At 43.0% G+C, this 19,636-nt stretch overlaps 1 protein-coding gene across 1 annotated transcript in view; it reads left to right on the top strand.

The window, feature by feature from the left end:
* Positions 1 to 38: 38 nt before the first annotated feature.
* PLPPR1 (phospholipid phosphatase related 1) overlaps positions 39 to 19,636 on the top strand; it is a 119,801-nt gene continuing 100,203 nt past the window's right edge. The window contains exon 1 of the mRNA XM_058823785.1: positions 39 to 253. The gene's annotated coding sequence lies outside the window, so the exon portion shown is untranslated. The remainder of the gene's footprint in view (positions 254 to 19,636) is intronic.

Here is a 19,636-nt window from a genome sequence, read left to right as displayed (position 1 = left end):
GGGTCCGGTGCCCGGGAAAGCAGAGGAGGAGCGGCGCAGGGAGGGAGCGGAGCGTGTTCTCCTGCGGGCAGCACTGCGGGCGAGCCGGGCGGCAAGGGACGAGCAGGACGAGGGAGCCGGCGGCGCAGGGGGGGAGTCCCGGAGCCGGCCCTGCCCGCCGCGGCGGAGGGCGGCCCACGATGCCCGCCCGGCGAGCGCTGCCCGCCCGCCCTCCCGGACACCGCCGCCCGTAGCGGGGCCGCCGCGCCGCGGGGTGAGCGGGGATGCCCCTGATGGAACCGGCACCGGCGGGGGCTGCGCGGGGCGAGGCGGGGCGGCGGCTTCCCCGCGCCGTGCTGCAGAGCGGGATGCGGGATGCGGTGGGTCGGTGGCGGGGATGGCGGGAGCGGCGCGGGGGCATCGCCGCTTCTCCCGTGGCAGGCAGGTGCTGCGTGGCTCCTCTCCCGCCCTTCCCCTCGGGATTCCTCCCGGGAACAGCCCCGAGAAGCCCTCCCGGTAAGGGGCTCCGCTGCCGGGGCCGTGCGGGTGGGCTGCGGTTCAGGAGAGGCTGCGGCGGGGGCAGCAGGGCGTGATGGACGCGCCGCATGCGGGGAGAGATGCTGTGGAGCAGAGATGCTAAAATGTCACCGTGTGCGGTGTCCCTGCCAGGTCTGGATGCTTTGAGAGGCACTCGGTGTTTTTGCAGGTGAGGAGGGAAATGCAGGCGGTTTTTGATCAGCTGTCAATGACAGCTTGCAGGTAGAGAGATGAGATTTGCAAGCTCTGAGGTTGTGCAGTAGTTCTCTGGCTCCTTGTGGGTGAGTACTTGGGGAATGAACGTGTCGGAGTAACAGCGCTCGTCCTGCATGCTGTGTGGGCTTTTGTGGGGCGTGGAGGCACCGGGACAGAGCAGGGACCGCAGTAGACATCCCCCTGCTGAAAACGAGGTGGGTATGGTGAGAAAAAACAGAGATCACGGCTCTGAGCGCAAATTTCTGCCCGCTCCTACTCGGGCACAAGACGGAGTGTTTTTTACAACCTCTCGTTCTTGTACAATGGGGGTTTTGTGCTTGCTTTGGGAAGGAAGGTTTCCATAGGAGTTACTGCAGAAGGGGTTACCTCTGGGGCTGGGGCTGCTGGGTGTGATTCCCTTAGCCTTTAAATACCAGCATCCTGTTTAATCTGAGGACATTGCTTTGGACTCCCTCTCTTTTAAACCATCTCTGCCTCTCTCAGGTCAGATTTTTAGGTTGGCTGTTTCTAAAAATAAATACTGGTAAGACCTTAGGGGAAATCCTTTATGCATTAGTGTACAGGTAACTGAATATACTGTACAGGATGAGAATCTGCTTCCAAGGCTTGACACAGGGGAGGCAAAAGGACAAAATTTACATCAACTGAGGAACTGTCAAGCACTGGGAGCTATGACAACAGCTCCTTGCTACCTTCCCATATTTATTTGTATTCCTTCCTTTCATTGTTGGCTCTCACGTGGCATATTTCAACGTTGGTTTTGCCCACTCTGGGTGGAAAACCAGTGATGCTGAAAAAGATAACTGAACCAACATGTATGAGCAAGGATGATATCAGGTGGCATTTTTTCTTTGATATGGTGGATGTGAACTTGTTTCATATATACATATGATGCATATGTAGATTTACTACAAAAATCTGATGAGAACCATGATGGCTGTTGGTGCTTATTAGGCTATTTCAACACACAATAAAGATAATATTTTTTTTTTTCTGATTAATGAAACATCAGAGGAGAGAAGGAACTTGTGGAGAGCCAAATCCTTAATTTCTCAGTCATGTAGTCACATCTGCTCAGTTACAGAACCTTTTGCTTGGTCTGCAAATGGAGACATTTTGTTTGGGTTGAGAGAGTTCAGTAGCTGAAGAAGAAGACTTTCAAATTTTCAGTTGATTTTTTATCTAATACTCTGCCTCAATTTTCTTTCACAGCTTTGGTTGTCTTTTTTTTTTTTTCTTTGTTCACTCTTCCCTGCCTCTTTGTTCAGTGGTAGGAGTCTACCTACCACTGTACTTTGTGAGCTTTTAAAATTGGCGATATATCTATAATTATTACTTCCATCAGATAGTGTGTTGAACTGATTAGCCTACTTTCTTGCGCTCTAGTTTTTCTTCTTAATACTTTCTGCAGCCACAAAAATATTGCAGTTGCGTGGATAATACAGCAGCATGGAGGACGTGTTTTTCTAATTGTGTTCACAAGGAGCTAATGTATCACTTTGGGATTTTATTATGGAATTGTCACTTATTGTGGCACTAGACCCGCAAGATATGCAAACTTCTCTAATGGAAAATGGCTGCATATCATCAGTGATTAATAGAAACATTTATTTTATTCACTAATGGTATCCTATGTGTACTGGCTGAAGTTATGGTGAAAGAAACTTTTTCAGTTGGTGACTCTTCAAGAGTAAGATCTGCCTTCAAGATTATTTTCCCCCATCTTTGTTTCCTCAAAAGAAAGGTATAACAAAGATAAATTCTGCAGTGCTGATGCTTCTGTGCTTGTCTTTTCACTCCATCCTGGTTTGTGCCCAGCCAGCCTGTGATCCATGGTCAGTTCTCCACTAGTTTTCACACAAGGGTCCTGAAATCAGCTGTGCCACCTTGTTCTGAGTGTCTGAAACCAGAATGCTTATGTCTTAGGAAGTGAGGACACCCCAGATTATGACTTCTTTTGAAATCTTTGCTGTGTTTTAGACCTCTTTGCTTCCCAGGTGAGATTCTCATATGGGTTAAACCAGTTCAGTTGTGTTCTGTGTTTGGCAGCAGGGAGGTGAGCTCTCCAGAGCTGCTGCACAGTGTCTGCAGTGGCTCTGCCTGGCTGTAAGTGATGCTCTGTGCTTTGACAGGCCCTGCAGGAATTCCACACTCTTCAGATAGCCCAGCTTGATGTCACTTTGAATTCTTCAGACTTAGCCCTGTACCATCACAGGGCATTTTTAAAATGTTTTGGGTTTTTTTTTTTTTGTTTTTAATCTTACCACTGAAAAGTCTGGGTGCTAACATAAATTTGGAAATACAGTTGTTTTCTGAAGAACACCTAAAGCTCTTGGGGTTTTATAGATAGATGTTTGGATGGAGCATAAACACAGAAATAACAACCAGCATCTTTATTGCCATTGGTGTGCAAAGTTGGTGCTGCCGCTCGCTCACATATTCTCGCTTCCCTACTGAGGTGTTGTTTGCTAGGTTTGCATATCCAGAGTGAAACTTGCTTGTCAGTGATGCTTTTCAGAAATGCTTGCTTGGCAGCAGCTGAGAGACCCATTGTGAGGGGCATTGTTGTCCACAATGCATGTCCTGATTTCGAAAATCTCACACTTTTGTGAAAATTGTGCTACCATCAACATCTATTGGATGGACATGGGGCTGAAAAGGAGAGGCTACAGAATCTGACCTCTACTATCTACTCTGTATAATTGTTATCAGGGTTGTTAGATGTGGGGTCAGCATTCATCTGTTTTCTCCCTTTTTGCAGAACTGCTTTATTGGTCGCCTGTACCTGTCAAAACAGAGCTGAATAGCTGGCCCGTGTTGTAAACAATCAGATGTCTTTACAAAAGCATGTACTGACAGGATAGGGGAAAATGGCTTCAAACTGAAACGGGGTAGGTTTAATTAGATTTTAGAAGCAAAAAACCTTTACCCTGAGGGTGGGGAGGCACTGGAACAGGTTGCCCAGAATTGTGGATGCCTCATACCTGGAAGTATTGAAGGCCACTGAGCAATCTGGTCTAGAGGAAGGTGTCCCCTCTCAGGGCAGAAGGGTTGCAAGTAGATGGTGTTTAAAGGTCCCTTTCTACCCTGTGATTCTGAGAATCACATGTAACAGTGATGGGGCAATTCCACACAGTCCTAGGGAGCGGAGGGTAGTAGCATCATTCCTGTAGTTGACTTGTTGTTCTCCTTTTTTCCCGAATAAGCAAGTGGATCAACATCCGTCTAACCTCATGAAGTACAAGATAACTTTCCTTACCCAAGTGGGTTTTCTATATTTTATTTCAAAAGGGTGAAGCTTCATTAGTGCAGGGTACAGGACATACCACAAGAGCATGTGGAATGTGTTATGGAGCTGCCATGCTTTCTGGTTATAGTGAAAGTTGTACAGGATTGATCAAAGACATGATTAGTCAGAAGGGAGTGGCCACAGGTAGAGAAGTGGGGACAGAATGGGCTTATATATAAAGAATAAGAATGGGCTTATATATATAAATGGGCTTATATATATAAACAGTGTTTTGATCCATTTTCCTGAAGGATTTGAGTTGTGTTATTCTTGTATCTCAACCAGAACAAGAATTAGCTTCAAGAGCCATGTGCAGAAACATGCTGATCATTGATTTAACATCTCCTCTAGGGATCTGAGGACCAGCATAAACTATAAAGTCATGCCACTCATTGCCAAATAACAGAAGCATGTCTGCTAGGTAGAGATTTAAAGTTAGCTACAGGGCTTGGCTACCTTTGCTGTTGAATAGGGTTTCTGCTTTTCTTGTTTTGTTCATGACCATACCCTGTGCCACACTGCCACACATCCTCTACTCCTTTAAGCCATTTGTTTAAATAGCCTTGAAAATTCTTTGACTATTTTCTCTTTGCTGTGCTCTAGCAAGTGGAAGGCTGATCCTTTGCTCAGAAAAGTTATCCAATGGAGAAGCAACATTTATCATTAACGGCTCAGGCTGTTGAAGGCAAAGAGGTTTTACAGAAATCATGGCAAATGCCTGTGAGACACTAACTCTCTTAGTAGCTCTAAGTCCGCTGTTAAAATCTCAGAAGGTGGAACTGATTATGAAATTGAACTCTGTACAATTGCAGAATCAAGCTTCATTCGTGTCTGCAGACAGATGATGTGTAAGTCTCCACAAACTTGCCTGAATCTCATGCCTGGTTGGCCCTGGCAGAGTCTCCTGTGAGTGGACCTGAAGGCCTCTTGGAGGTTGTCAAAACTAACAGGTTTCTACAGAGGCTGAGGGCTGGGCCCTCTTAGAAGAGCTGCTCTGTTGAGTAACTCAAACAGGAGCATGAGATTGCAGTGTGAAATTTCCCCAGATGTTTGTTCTGCTGCTTTTTGCTGCTTAACTGAGGCTCCGGTTAATTCAGAATCCTGCTTCACCATTCATCAGTTTAAGTCTATCAAAAGGAGAGCAGGAGAAAAAAAAATCCAACTTCAGTGGAAACACACACTGCAAGAGGCATTTTTACCACATTTGTATTCTGCTCTATGCTTCTGTCACCCACGCTTGTAAAATACTCAGTGACAACAAAATGAAGTACATTTAATTTCCAGATATACAATAATTTATTGTATTTAGTGAGTAATTGCTGGTAGCTCTTCTATGGTAACTTGTTTTTCTGCTCGTTGCAGACTTTGCTACATTCCTTGTGCATGGAGGGGGACATTTGGTAACACATGAACTGAAAAGAAACTAAGCTATTTGTTCTTAATTAATAGAGATATTTTGCAAGAAACTTGAAAAATATAACTTTGTATAATGCAGCTGGGATTTTTGGAGCATCCCATGAGAATAAGTTATGGGAGAAAGGCAAAGTATTGGAAAAATGAAGAGTAGCTGTAAAAGGATGCCTTTTCTTCTCTAGAACACCTAAATCACTCTCTTTTGTGCTCAAAGCTTGCTTGTAATACTGATGAAATACACTCATTAGCCTGTCAGAAGAACACTGTTGTGATGGCAATGCTGTATTTGGATAAATGAAGCCAGAAGAGCAATTTAGAGTTCACTCAGTTGGCACAGCCTTGTGAAGGAGTCTTGCCTCTCACAGAGCAAACCTGCTGCACAGGATCGTGGTCCCCTGTGCCAGGAGCTCTCCTACCCCATGATGTGCCATCATCAGCAGGCAGACCTGAGCACAAACAGGGCAAGAGCAGGACAGCCTACAGAATACAGAGCTGTGGGCTAGCAGCCCCGCAAACCGCCCCCAAATGCCATTTGTGGCAAAGTGTCCCCAAATGTCTTTTATTTCTTTATAAGGACCATGCCCACAGATTGCTCTGAGCACAACAGTGCTGCTGAAGGAGACACCTGAGGATGTGTCTTGCTATTCCCTGTGCTGGGAATGCTGTTGATCAGCAGGGAAAACGTATGTGTGTTGGACAGGAGAGTGTTCACATCACTTTGGTGTGACTTGGGGAGATGTCAGCTGGCTCAAACCTTTGCAATCTGTGGTTGTAATCCATCTTGGTGAAAAATTGAACAGATTTTAAAGAACTGGGTGTGAAAAATTATTTGTCACTGGATCATTGTAGCAACTGGAGTATTTAGGGATTTGAATTTCTGGTAGAATGGGCTCCACCTTAAAAAATACATAGTGATAGTGGGTATGTTTGTTAAAAGCAGAACCAGGTCAGGCAGAAGAAACCAGACCAGCGTTATACTTGGAACACTGGCCTGAGTCAAGGGAATTTCATTTCTCCACAGTGCAAATGTAAGCCACAAACTGATGAAGGTTTCACATCCTTGCATCACTCACACAAATTGTTCTCAGTTATCCTGAGAATACAGTGAGTGCTATTTCAAAAGACATGAGAAGATATAACACAATTCTCCAGTCATGAAAGCCATCACAAGCAGGTAGTGTCTTTCAGCAGATCAAATACCAGAAAAATAAAGTGCCATTCAAGAAACACCCAGTTTCCTGAGGCCCTACAACTTGCTGGCTGCACAGGCTATGTACTCTGAATGCAGAGATAGAAACATGAAGCCACTGAGGCTGAGAAAGGCCTGTAAGATCATCCATTCCAGCCATTAAGGGATGTCCTGGCTTCATGGCTGCAGGTTGGCTTTCTGTGCTGATGAGCATCAGACAGAGGGCAGCCCTTTGGCACAGCCTGTGGTTTTGGGAAAACTAGAGGTGGGTCACGGGTTGTGGCCACCATGTTACTCCTGTAAGGCTGCCAAAAGCACACGAGACAGATCATTTGTACATAATCCCTTCAGGCACCGCTGCAGCAGCGAGGGGAGAGAGGCCATGGCTTGTGTGGGGCTGTCACACACGGTACATCTGCTGCTGCCCTGGTGCACGCCCCACTGCGTGCAGTCAGTGACCCAAACAGCTCAGAAACAGCTCAGAAACACACAGGTACCCGAGGTTACATAAGGACAGCAGCAGCAGCTATGAAAGGAAAACAAGTGAGGGGTTCAGTGATACTCAGCTTGAGCTCTGTAGAGGAGCTGTGACAGCGATGCTGAGGTGGCTGAAGGCCATGCTAATCTGCCCTGCTGCCCGTCCCAGGGGAGCTGTAATCCTCATCCTCATCCACATTCTCGTCCTCGTCCTCATCCTCATCCACCTGGACAGCCACTGGCTCGGCTCTCAGGGCTGGGGTATTGGAATTAATTACCAATATAGCCCCAAGGGACGTGCCTGGGCTTGTCTGGCCCTTGCTGCATGACTAAAGGGCGGCAGCTGTGGTGTTTTCACCTCAGACACAACTTTGTCTAAGCTGGATGCTGCAGCTGGGTGCTAGAGACAAGTCCAGACATGCAGGAGCTCAGGTTTACCTTGGTGGAGAAGCTTTACGGCGAGGATGAAGGAAAGGAGTCGGGTTCTGCTAGAGGGTTTCGATCCAGAGCTTTATTCCTGGCCCACAGGCCTCTGAATCCAGTAACAGCTCTAACAGAACCTCTCGAACCGTGTGGTTGCTGTTCCTTTTAATTCCTTTTAACCCCAGGGAGAGGGGGAGAGAAGGGGCAGGGATCCCACAAAACAGGAAATGGGGGAGAAGTCTCAAGGAACAAATGACAGCTGGATGGCCCAACGTCCTCCAGGGGTGTAAGGCATCTTTTGAACTCTGCCAATCACTCAATGCCCTTCTGGAATGCCAGGACTGACAGACAGTGCTCAGCAGGGAGCATGGGAGGGGAAGGGAGAGGTGATGGATACACCTGGGAAAGGAACCAGGATACTGAGACAGGCTATTACACATCACACCGCAGCCCTGGGGGAGCTCCTGGGCACCACTTGCGTGCACTGACAGGTCATGCAAGGCACTTGCAGAATTTTGCTAATTCACAGGTGCTCAGGGAGAAAAGCTGTGCCTGGGCTGCGGGAGGTGACCTTTAAAGAGGAGCTGTTGGAGGACTTGCGTGGTTTGCAGGAGAGAGGAGGAAATTTTGACTGGAAATGGTTGGTCTATGGCTTTGTTTCTCTTATTCAGGCAGTTTCCATAGCAAAATAAAATCTTGCAACATACAGATTTCTGCCAGAAACTACTCAGATTTTAAAATTTTTGGCCCAAAACATTGAGCACAAATATAAAGCATTTTCTTTTTTTTTTTTTTTGTAGGTCTGTTTTTTGAAGATCTTGTTTTATGTTTGCCTACAATTGCAAACATAATTTTGTATGTCATTTTGAATAACATTCTTGGGGGTGAGGGTTGTTCATTTTCTTTGTTTATTTCGGGTTGAGAGTGCAAGGGTTTATCTGTTTTTCTGTATTGTGTTAGTGGCATGAATGTCACACAGAAGATTCTCCTTTTGACTTTGGAATCTAGAGAAGGGATGTGGAGTTTGAAGTAGGAAATCAAATTAAATTTCTAGTGAAGGACCCCTATGTCTGCTAATTCTGTTTGTGTGTATATCTGTGTTCATTATTTGGATTTTTAGACAGAATTTCATGAGTTTGTAGTTCAGTGATGGAAATAACTAGGAACTGGGAAGAAAATTATTTTCTGTTGACCAAAGCCATAAACTGTTTTTCTTGCTAACAGCAGGAAAATTGGGTGTCATTTCAGATATACTGAAATATTTTATTTGCCTTGTGTCACTGTTTTATCTCTTTATGGTTTGAAGTTTCTTTGAGTAATTTCATTTACCCAGAGTTTAATTTTGAAACTACCTGCTATATTTAATGACCAAAATTGTGTTCCCCAGCCCCTCTGCTGCTCTTTCCTTTGGCTTCCGCAGCTCCCCTTAAGAGAGCAGAAAGCACAGCTAGGGTTCCACAGAGCAGCAGTGGTGTGAACTGGGTGCATTGCATTTATTCAGTATTGCCTGAGGTCCCTCAAGGAGTGATTGCATTTATCCCTACAGAACAGGGACCACCAAAGGCAGATTTTCCTGCCACTCCAACAGCTCTTGAAATAGAAGATTGAGACACTCTATTTCTTTATAAAACTCATAACAATCTTGTTGCCTAAACATAATATCAGACCTCACTTCTAATTTCCATAGGAGTAATTAATAAGTTATTTACATGAAGAAATATTATTGTCAGTCTGAACAAAGAGCAACAGAAAGAGACCCTGACTGGAATGGCAAAAAAAAAAAAAAAAAAAGCATAAATAACATCAATCTCATTGTCATCCTGCTCTTTTTGTTCTCTAAATAAGAATATTTGGGTCAAGGAAATGGTATAGAAACTTGCTGACATTTTTTTATTACCAATGGCTCTGCATCTCCTGGCATGGCAGTCTCTATTTTCCAGTACATAATGACCTGCAATTAATCTGCAGTCATTTATCCAATCAAATGCTCGAGTCTTTGGAATCAACACCAGTGGGGTGCTCAAAGGAACAACAAATCTCTTATGACATCAATTAATCGATTTCAAGGAGCTCATTCTACAATGTCTTGCCGCCCAGCAGCCCTGTAAGCATTCTTTCTGTGTTCAAAGATAATTTAATTATCAGATAACTGATGTTTGAAAAGAATTACTATCCATAGTTTTAATTAATAGTTGACATAAACTGTATTCCATCCTGAGTTAGACAAAGTTAAATTAGGTGTGGGTGTTAGTACATCCCTGGTGTACTTTTTTTTTGCCATTCCGGTCAGGGTCTCTTTCTGTTGCTCTTTGTTCAGACTGACAATAATATTTCTTCATGTAAATAACTTATTAATTACTCCTATGGAAATTTGAAGTGAGGTCTGATATTATGTTTAGGCAACAAGATTGTTATGAGTTTTATAAAGAAATAGAGTGTCTCAATCTTCTATTAGCAGCAAGGAAACTTCTGACAAAAATTTGCATTTTTCTTCCCTCAGCATTTTTAAAAATTAATTTCTGATACTAGAAATAGCTACCTGACTAGTGTTTCAGGACAGACTGTTTTTTGGGTTTCTTTCTTTAAGGCTTCATTTTTATCACATATCACCTTGGCTAACATAGAACCTTGTCTTCTTCAGTCATTTCTTCTTAGGAAACTAACATCTTCATAACACTTTCTTAATGTTGCCATCCTTTTATAATGGTGAGGCTTCATTTATCTTAAGAGGAATCACTCCCTTGGCTTCATTTATACAGTGGAGACAGTATCTGTTGCTGTCAGAGACTCAGTCTGATGGATGGATCTCACAGTCATGAAAGATGACTTAATCTGGTCCAAAGTTATTCATGGGGTTCTTGGCTGAATAACTCAATGAAATGGTTTCACAGATCTAAAATGCACTCACCCACCTGAGAGCAGATGTTTGGTCGCATTATTCCTCTTGTGGGGAAGGAAAATTGGCTTCTAAGTGTGAGCAATGTGAGCTCCAAAGACAGGAGTATTTTAAAGAACTGTAATTTTCAAAAGAACAGAATGATTTGTTGAGTGAGAGGCCACTCATTATTCTTTTGATATGTATTTTCTGATTTCAAAATTCCTGCTGAGACCATGCTGATTCCTGGTTCTAAGATATTTGCCTTGGTATAGAGGGCTAGCAAAACAGCTGTTCAGCTTTAAATCCCATTACACAGGTCTCATACTAAATTTTACCATGGAGGACAAACTTGCTGTTTGCAATGATGTGAGGTGGAATGATTTTTAAAAAATATTACTGTATTGTGGAACAACAAAAAGCAATAATTTTAAAATTGCCATTCCTCTTCCTTGTTATTCACAGTAGGGATGGATAGCCAATGCAAAATTCTGGGTGTTATTGCTTGTAGAATTCCATTTTGCTTGATGATCTTCAGCAGAAGCCAGTCAACGATGCAGGTAATTTGAAAAATAAATTTAAAGGGGAAAGTTTATTTATTTATCTCTATTATAAAGAATTCAACAAGGGAAATAGAAATCAGGAATAAAATCTACACAGTTTTGTGAGAAAACGTGAATGAGTCAGTTAATTAGACAGAAGGAGCACAGTGTGAGCACTTTTTCAAGTAAAGCTCATCACAGGACAGAAGAGCACACGTTGGGATGTGTGCATACCAGTGGAATGGAAGTACCAACGCCTGTGTGGAGTTGGATTGGCATTGAATGGTTTCACAAGCACAGAGAGATGAGGGAGATCAGGATATCCAGTCCTCCCACACTTCAGGCTAGCATGGGTTTTTATGTGGTGCTTTGTCCCTTGTCACCTCCTCTGTCATCTTGTAATAGAATAAAAAAGCATTTTTATCTCCTCTATCCACACCCTTTGCCCTCAAGGCAGATGTGTGGGGTGTGCACTTCAGCACTCAAACCAGTCACCTCCTTTTCCTTCATCCTCCTAAGCAACATTTCATGTACCAGAACTTCCAGGTTTTTCAGCTTTACATGAACACTTCAGTGTGGCTATCTAAGTTGTGCAGCTCTTCTGGGGTTTGTTTCCTTGCAGGTACACAGTGGCAAAGTGTTCAACACTGGCTGCCAAGCATCAGGTCCTTTTCAGGTTTGTTCCCAGCTTGGCAGCCAGAAGAGTCTGGTGTTCTCTGACCATCCTGCTTGGATATTCAGCCTTCCAGCCTTGGCCTTCCTTAGTACACTGGTCTTCTCAGACCTAGTTTGCCTTTGTCTCTTAGTTTTGGTTTCATCTACCTGTGATGATGACAGAAGAGGGAAGCTGAAACTTCCTCCATTACTGCATCATATGAGAAAAGTGAACTGAGATTACTGGGAATTATTAGTTAAGGCATTCTTGGTAGCAGTTGCACCTTTTGAGGGTTTTTTTTTAAGCCTTAACGGCCTCAGTGAGATACTCAAAGTTTTGTTCAAGCCATCAGTGACTCAAGACTGGTAGTTTTTAAAAATTATTTTGCTTTTAAGCCTGTAAACAGCTCTTCTGCTAGAAGGTTTTGTTGATAAGTTGTTAAGCACAGTGGATAATGGAAGTATTTCAGTGAGTGACAGGTGGAAACTGGAAAATAATTTTCAGGACTTCTCTCTCCCTCTGCATTAGTGTAGCAGAAGCAGTTCCTGCCCTGTTTTATCAGTTTGCTGTAAACAGTGGGTGAACATTTGAGCAGTGACAGCTTGCAAACAGCTGCTGAGGTGCTGGGGGATGTGGTTCTTGGGCTGAAAGTTGTGCAAAACTCTGCATTTAATGTACGCACGCTGTATCCATGTTTGATGAGTATGAGTTACCTCAGATAGAGCTGGGATTTCAGTGGGAGGGGAGAAGGCAAATGATAATGGTGTAAAGTGGAGGTAAAGAAGGAATGGAATGGTGTTAAAGGTGGTGGTTCTGTGAGCATCAGTTGTTTTGGCAGTGACAGAACAGGAATGTGGGGTGGTCTCTCTTTATACCTTCCAGGCTGAGCAGAAGATGGGGTCCCCCCCAGATCTTCCTGGGGTGCATGAAGATAAATAAAGTCAATTACAATTATGTTTTGAGTTTTGTATCTAGGGAAGTACTGCTATTTCCAGTACTCATTACAAAGGATGTCCTTCACCAGAGACCAGAGCAATTGCTAGCCCCATTAAGGCTGCATGTGAAAAGTGCTTTCCTATTTCAGACAAGACATCTCAGAAAATGGAAAAACCAAATGTTTACTGACTCACTCGTTCTTATGTGTTGTAGCTCCGCTATACTTGCTCAGAAAGATAATTTGACAATTTGAAAAACTGGTTGCAATAAAACTGTTTGCTGAAATGGAAAGCATCAAATCAAAAAGATTTTCCATGGTGGACCAAGCTCAAATAATTTAGCAACTCATGCATATGTTAACACAGAATGTCATATCTCTAAACCAGCCCTATACTGCAGAGCTGTTATGTCAGGAATATGGTCATGCAGCTCCTTTATTGTGTGCCTATAGCAGCACTTGCATCTCTGCTCTGCCACTGCACTCAGAACATGCTCTTGGTTTGACCTCCCTTGCAAACAGGCAGGGAGTTTCCTTTGCTGATGTTCTAAACACAGCAATACATGTCATGGCTCAGGAACATCCTCTAAAAAGGTATCTGAGCTTTAAAAATATGCTAAAGAGAAGGAAATGTTTCTTTTCCTCTCTTTTCCTGTCTGGGCATGCAGCTCATGGCACTGATCTGCTGACAATGCCCTGGTTCCTTGCAGGCAGTGCAGTTACACAGGTTTATGGCACAAGATGGCTCATGTCTCATGTGGAAGGTGAAATATAACCCTGTGCACATAGCCTAAATTTTATGTACTGCATGGCACTAGTTGGATTAAGTGGGATGAAATTAGGCCAAATAGAGAAATAATTGTGTTTTCCTCTGATTTCAGGTTTGCTCAGGTTAAGCTGTGATTAATGCAGGCACTCAAACTCTTTCTAGTGGTTGTGTTACTTTAAAAAAGCCAATTTTTTCAGAAATCTTCATTATGATGATAACATTCATTATGATGATAACACTTGCAGCTTCCATCTTGGACATTGTTCCAGACCTGAAAATGAAACAGGAACAAAAAATACATGGCAAATAAAGTCTTCGTGCGTCCACATTCCATGTTACATTGTAGACCTTTTGACATCAACTCATTCAGATTTGGAGAAGCTTTGCTCCAAGAGAGTTTCACACCACCTTTCCACTTAAATGCTGCTATGTTTTGTTTTCACAGAATTTACTAAATCTTTGGTCTCTTGAACTCAGTGGCAAAGCTTCTACTGATTCAGGGAGGGCAGGGTTTGACCCATTATTTACAAATTTTCCTCTCCCCTCAAACACAAAATCATAGATCATTAAGAGTGAAAAAGCCTACAGAATCATCCAGTACAACCTTTGATTGAACCATGTCTACCACTAAACCATGTTCTAAGCATCACATCTCCCTGTTTTTTGAACACTTCCAGGGACAGTGATTCCACCACTTCCCTGGTCAGCCTGTTCCAGTGCTTGACCAATGAAGAAAATTTTCCTACTATCTAATCTAAATCTCCCCTGGAACAACTTAAGTTTTATCTTACTTAACATGAAAAAGGCTAGTGCCTAAAATAAATAATTAAACAAATGGACTGTCTTGCCTTGATTTCAAATGTTTTTCAGGGAACATTTTCACAGTACAATTCATTTAAAAGCACATATGCTGTGCATGCTGACAAACAGTGAACACCAATTTATCAAGGCATTTCTCCTCCAGCCAGATATGTTGGGCTGTTTTTGAGTCAGCCCTCAGTGTAGGCTCGCCTCTTTTTGTGCTGTCACCTTCCACTCTGCTTTGTCACTGTTTTCTCCTGTCTTCACAGTCTTACTGAAAGACAATCAACTCAAATTAGCTTCTCTGCACAAAAGAAAAAATGCCTGAAGCTTTCTGGAACGTGTGGCATCACACTTAAGAGCTGCTAACCTCAAGTGACTTCTTCAGGAAGTTTCACTTCTTGGTGATTTGGCCAGAAAGCAAGTGCTGGGGATATAAATTGGGTTGATGGGAGTAGAAAGGGCGGATTCTGGGATGCATTTAGGTCGGGAGCCTGCCTGTCAGGGGATTAGGGAGAGGCTGTAGGTAAGTTTATTATCCTGCAGTTTGCTGCCACCCGCCGAGCACCTGGAGGCTGCTGCTGTCAGGTGGGATATCGAGTGTGATCCGTGACTGCTCTGATGCTTTTATCCCGGTCCCAGTGCCAGTGGTTGGAAGCTCAGTTTATCTGCTGCTGAGGGGGCACAGATCAGGCGTCTGAGCTGCTCGAATTTGCCGTGACTACGTGCTGCATGAGCATCGCCCTGAGCAGGGTGCCTGAGAAAATCAATCCTAATGTTGTCTTTTCAGAGCTTGAAGAAGCTTGAGGTGGGTTCTGCAGGAAAGAGGTGTTGTCTAGATGTGGATGTGAAAGGAGAGACTGGATAAAAGAATTACAGTGGGAATGTAACAGAGAAGTTTGCTTGAGGAATGGCATTTTTATCATGGCTTAGACCATAGTGCAGGCTGCTGTCTTTCTCAAGAGCCCAGATAATATGAGGTAAATTAGTCTAGAAACAAAGGGCATTTAAACATTTTAGTCTCACTTTGCTACCCACTTATTATTATTGTAGCATAGCTGAGTTTGGTAATGAAATATGCCAATTATAGAAGTTTTCTTTCTCAAAACTGTAAGGGAAATATATTTTTGAGGTCAACTGCCTTGTCTTTTTTTTTTTTTTAATAAGAAGCTATAGTCCTTTTCAGAATGTTTTTGAAAATAGGTTTTGAGAAAAGAACAATTATCATGGTCAAAATGAAAAATATTTTAAGAAAGCCAGCTTTATTATTTTTCTAATGCATGTGTTTTTAAACCCAGCACATGAAACTGAAAGGCAGTTCCCCTCTGTGCATGATGAAATGGAGGAATTTGAAAATTTAGAAGAAAAATTGTTACTATGAGAAAGTATATGAAATTAGTTCATGTGCCATACAGTCTCTTCTTGTAGATTTTGTTTAACATTGAGGTGTGTCCCTAAGTAGCAGTTTTCCTTTTCACCAAAAGGCTGTTAATAATTGACATGAGCTCTCTTCATACGAGCTCGGACTTCAAGTGGAATATTAACCAGTGTCGCTTAAATTGGATCTCCTCTAGAGAGCCTGCAGTCTTTAGCTAAAAAGTGGGAGAATACCTTGGCACTCCAGGGATTTTTATCATCTCTGCCATTCCCTGTGAGGATGTGTTTTCTTTTTTTGATGGAAAACCTGCTCTCTGACTTGTGTGCAGCTGCCTCGCCAGGACCAGCTGTGAGTGCTGTTCTCTGCTGCCAGCCCAGATGTGCCTTCTACACCCACAGCTGCACACAAGCCCAGCTGGAGACACCAGGCCAGGCTCTGCTGGCCCTTGCATCTCTGTCATCTCTGTGAAAGCTTGTGAACCTAGCCCCGTGGATTCCACTTGCCTGTGCCAAGGGATTCATTTTGTCTCTGCTACAAACTCACCCTTGAAACCTCTCTCTGCACTTACTTTCTACCCTCTGACTTAGACTCTCTCTGGAAAAGCATCTAAGCTAACCTCTTCTGTCCTTCTCACTTCACAGTGTACATTTGTTTGCATTGGCCTTCTTTTGCACTGATACCAACATCTACATCACATTGTGCTGTGAGACATTTCCATTTCACCACAGTCAGAGTGGAATGGTCTGCAGGAGCCAGGCAAAGCAAAGTCTGAGTGCCCTTCCCTAAATGCAAAAGAGGGAATGCTGCACCAGAGGTGACTGTTTTGGTGATGTGTAGCTACCTCTCTGTGATGAGTAGCAATTCTTCTTCACCCTTGTCACTCCTAAAAATGTTTCATAGGAGATACTCCCACAGCCACCCAGAAGCTTAGTGGTGAAATTAGTTTTAGAAATGCAGTCTTTCAAGGCAAACAGGTTTTTCAGTTAGGGTTTTAATTAATTTTAGTAAGCTTGATTAATCTTAGTGCACAGCAAAGAGACAGACTAATATATAGGAGTGGATTTTACTGTTAGCCCCTTCTTCTTGTTGGTATTACTGTGCTCTGGTCCTGTGTGACCACTGATCCAAAGTATCTTGAGAGAAAAAGCCTCCTGTTTCACTCCAGCCTTGCCACCCTCATGGTCAAGCATGTCTCCTCAATATCTTAACCTGTCCTCTTTCAGTTAAAATCCATTGCCCCTTCTCCTATCACTCTATGTCCTTGTCAAAAGTCCCTCTCCAACTCTCTTCTAGCCCCTTTCAGCACAAGAAAGTTCTCTTATGTTCTAACCTTCTTTTACCTAGGCTGAACAATCCCAATTCTCTCAGTCTTCCCTTTTTTTTTTCTGGCCAACTTTCCTTTTTGAGACTGATGGCACCACAAGTCATTAAAGATCAACATTGGTTTATAATGTAGCATACCTTGGATTGTATCAGACCTCTGAAGCTTAATCTATTTTGCTTGATTAACTTTAAAATATGTATTTTGTCATTTCTGGCAAGCTTTGTGATTGGCATTGCTTTACAAGCCTACAAGTAAAAAAAAAAGCAGGTGCTTTGCTGCATCCTGGAAAGAAAATCATTGAAAGATGTAGCTAATTTTGTACCTTGGCAAGGACTGACATTTTTCATTTAATAGGTAGAGGCCCAAAGCTCTGGCTTCATTGAAGCCCTGCCAGTTTGACTGGAAGAGAGTAGAGCCTAGGGAATACAAGAGCTGTACCTGAACAATCATTTCAGTTTGGTAATATTTTGGTAAGATGGAATGAGAGGGTTTTCAAGGAAGGCTTGTAGCACAGGGTACATTAATTGTTACCCAGTTATTTTTCTTGTCAGTTCCCAAGAAATCTCAGCTTGACTTAACAATTTTTTAGAAATATCTTATTTCTTGAACAAGGTTGTTAATTTGGCTTATTATTTTGGAAGTTTCTGCGTTGACTGAGCAAGCCAGAGACACACAGCGTGGTACTCATAAGTGAGTATGTTTATAATGAGCATTGTTTAGACGTGTGCTTGTCAGAAACTCAGTGTTTTTCTAAAAGATGCTGTTCCATGTTCACCCATCTTCTAGAGCCCACAGGGTGAAAGGAGTGGCTTAAACCAGAAGCATGGTTTGTTGTTGGCTGGCATCTTTTAGACACAGTTGGCAAGAGGTGAAAGAAAATCTCGATGTGAAATATGGGCATTAACATCAGACGAAGTCTTCTGCTGTATAAGAAGATAAACTAGAAAAAACAAATGGAGAGGGAAGCAAGGGATTCATCCAGTCAGATTTAGGGTGATTGAGATTACACCACTGATTCACACAGGGCACTGGATGATAAGATGCTGTTTGGGGCCTGATATTTGATTCACTGGCTGCTACATGTGGGTGGATACTGAAGAGTGGTGCTATGATCTCTGGCTTTCCTCAGTTTCAATACAGATTCCATTTGTGAGGTTCAGTACCTGTTATGCTGTCCTCTATTGATCTACCATCCCTCAGACTCCTCAGATTCTCTCAGCTGCTTTATTCTCTGGCCCAGCTGTTTAGCCTCACTTCCAGAGCTCTGCTACTGCAATTTACTTTACACTGAGTGGATTGAAGTGGCTTCCTTTACCCACTAGGGCAGGATTTAATCTCAGATACACATTCTGGATTATGTTTGTTACAAAATATCTTACCGTTTTAGAGTTCATCGCATGTTATCTTAATTTCTTGATGCTTAGCACAGGTGAAATCCTGTTGGCTTCCATACATACAGTCTGAGTCCTGACTGCATGGATTTATGAAAACCAAATATAAAAATATAATCAAAAAGCCATTTTACCTGCTGTTACTTCCTTTGACTTCCAGTATTTTTTTATCAATCTAAAACCTTACCTAAGAAAGTCTAAGACTATATTGCAAGAAAATTGAGGCATGTAAAAAGAGGAGGCTAAACTCTGGTGACTCACATAGTGTGGAAGTATCCTCAGCTGTGTTTCTTGTTCTGTTGTGTCAACAAAGATCTCTTTTACTGTACAGAGCCCAGTTAAGTAGCCAAATGTTTCTTGTAGTGCTTGCCTGTCCCCTCACTCATGCTTGACTAGAGAGAGGAGATCCCAGGCAACGGTGAGCTTTGTGTCTGGGGGGAGAAGAAGAGAAATGGTGGTGCAAATAATGCCCAGCAACTTCCAGAGCACAGGCTCAGCTGTGGCTCAGCCTCTGACCTTGCTAAATTGGGGGTGTCCTAGTCCCTCACAGGTTTACACCTCTGAGAAATGGTACCTTCTACCACTGCCTTAGTTTGCAAGCTCTTGTGGGTGCACACAGAATGAAGTCTTCAGGACAACGAGGAAGATTCAGTTATTGTTTTTATCTGAGTAGACTTCTTAGCTGCCAGATTTTGCATTTGTAGCTGCTGCATTTTGCACTGGGAGCTGAAAGAGTTAGAACAGCCTTTTTTTTTCTCTGCTGGTTTTCCTTTGGCTTTTGTTTGTTTCATATTCCCTAAATGTTCTGTTATTGAGCCTTGTCCCTGCAACTGTGAATTAGAGAAATTTACCTCATTGCACCTTCCTAATAGTAATCACCTGACTCTGGCAGGTGTAGCTTTAAAAACTAGCCAGACTGTTAAGAGTGTAGGGCATGTAAAACTGTGCAGCAGTTGGATCTCAGGTGGCAGAAGGTGAGGTTAAAAGTGTCATTGATCTCTGATGGATACCTCCACAGCCTGGAAGTGTGGCCTGGAAGTAGGATTTTCTGCTGTTTCATGATTTTTTGTGTCATATCAAATTTGGGTCCATCCCCTACACAAGATGCAGGTAAAATCTGTTTCTGCCAGCTGATCACCCAAGGACTTTGCCTTTTTTTTTTTGTGCTACTGCTCTGTCTCATTCTTCCTTCTTAATCCTCTGCATCTTGTCCCCACATATGCAAAACTCGCTTGTTTGTCATTAAAGTAAAAATACTACAGGCAATCCTTTTTAAAACAACACCAATGGGTATTTTGAACTATTCAGAAGTATGAAGTCAACCTTTCTGTTGTAAATTTTTTTTTTGAGCAATGGCTTTTTGGAAGACAAAAGTTTTGCTTTCCTTAGACAGCATCCTATTGTTTAAAAAGCGACCATCTAAACCAGTTTCCTGGAGCTGCAT

This window comes from Ammospiza caudacuta, chromosome Z (genome assembly GCF_027887145.1).
Source record: "Ammospiza caudacuta isolate bAmmCau1 chromosome Z, bAmmCau1.pri, whole genome shotgun sequence".
NCBI lineage: Eukaryota > Metazoa > Chordata > Aves > Passeriformes > Passerellidae > Ammospiza > Ammospiza caudacuta.
This window is presented reverse-complemented; position numbering and strand designations above follow the sequence as displayed.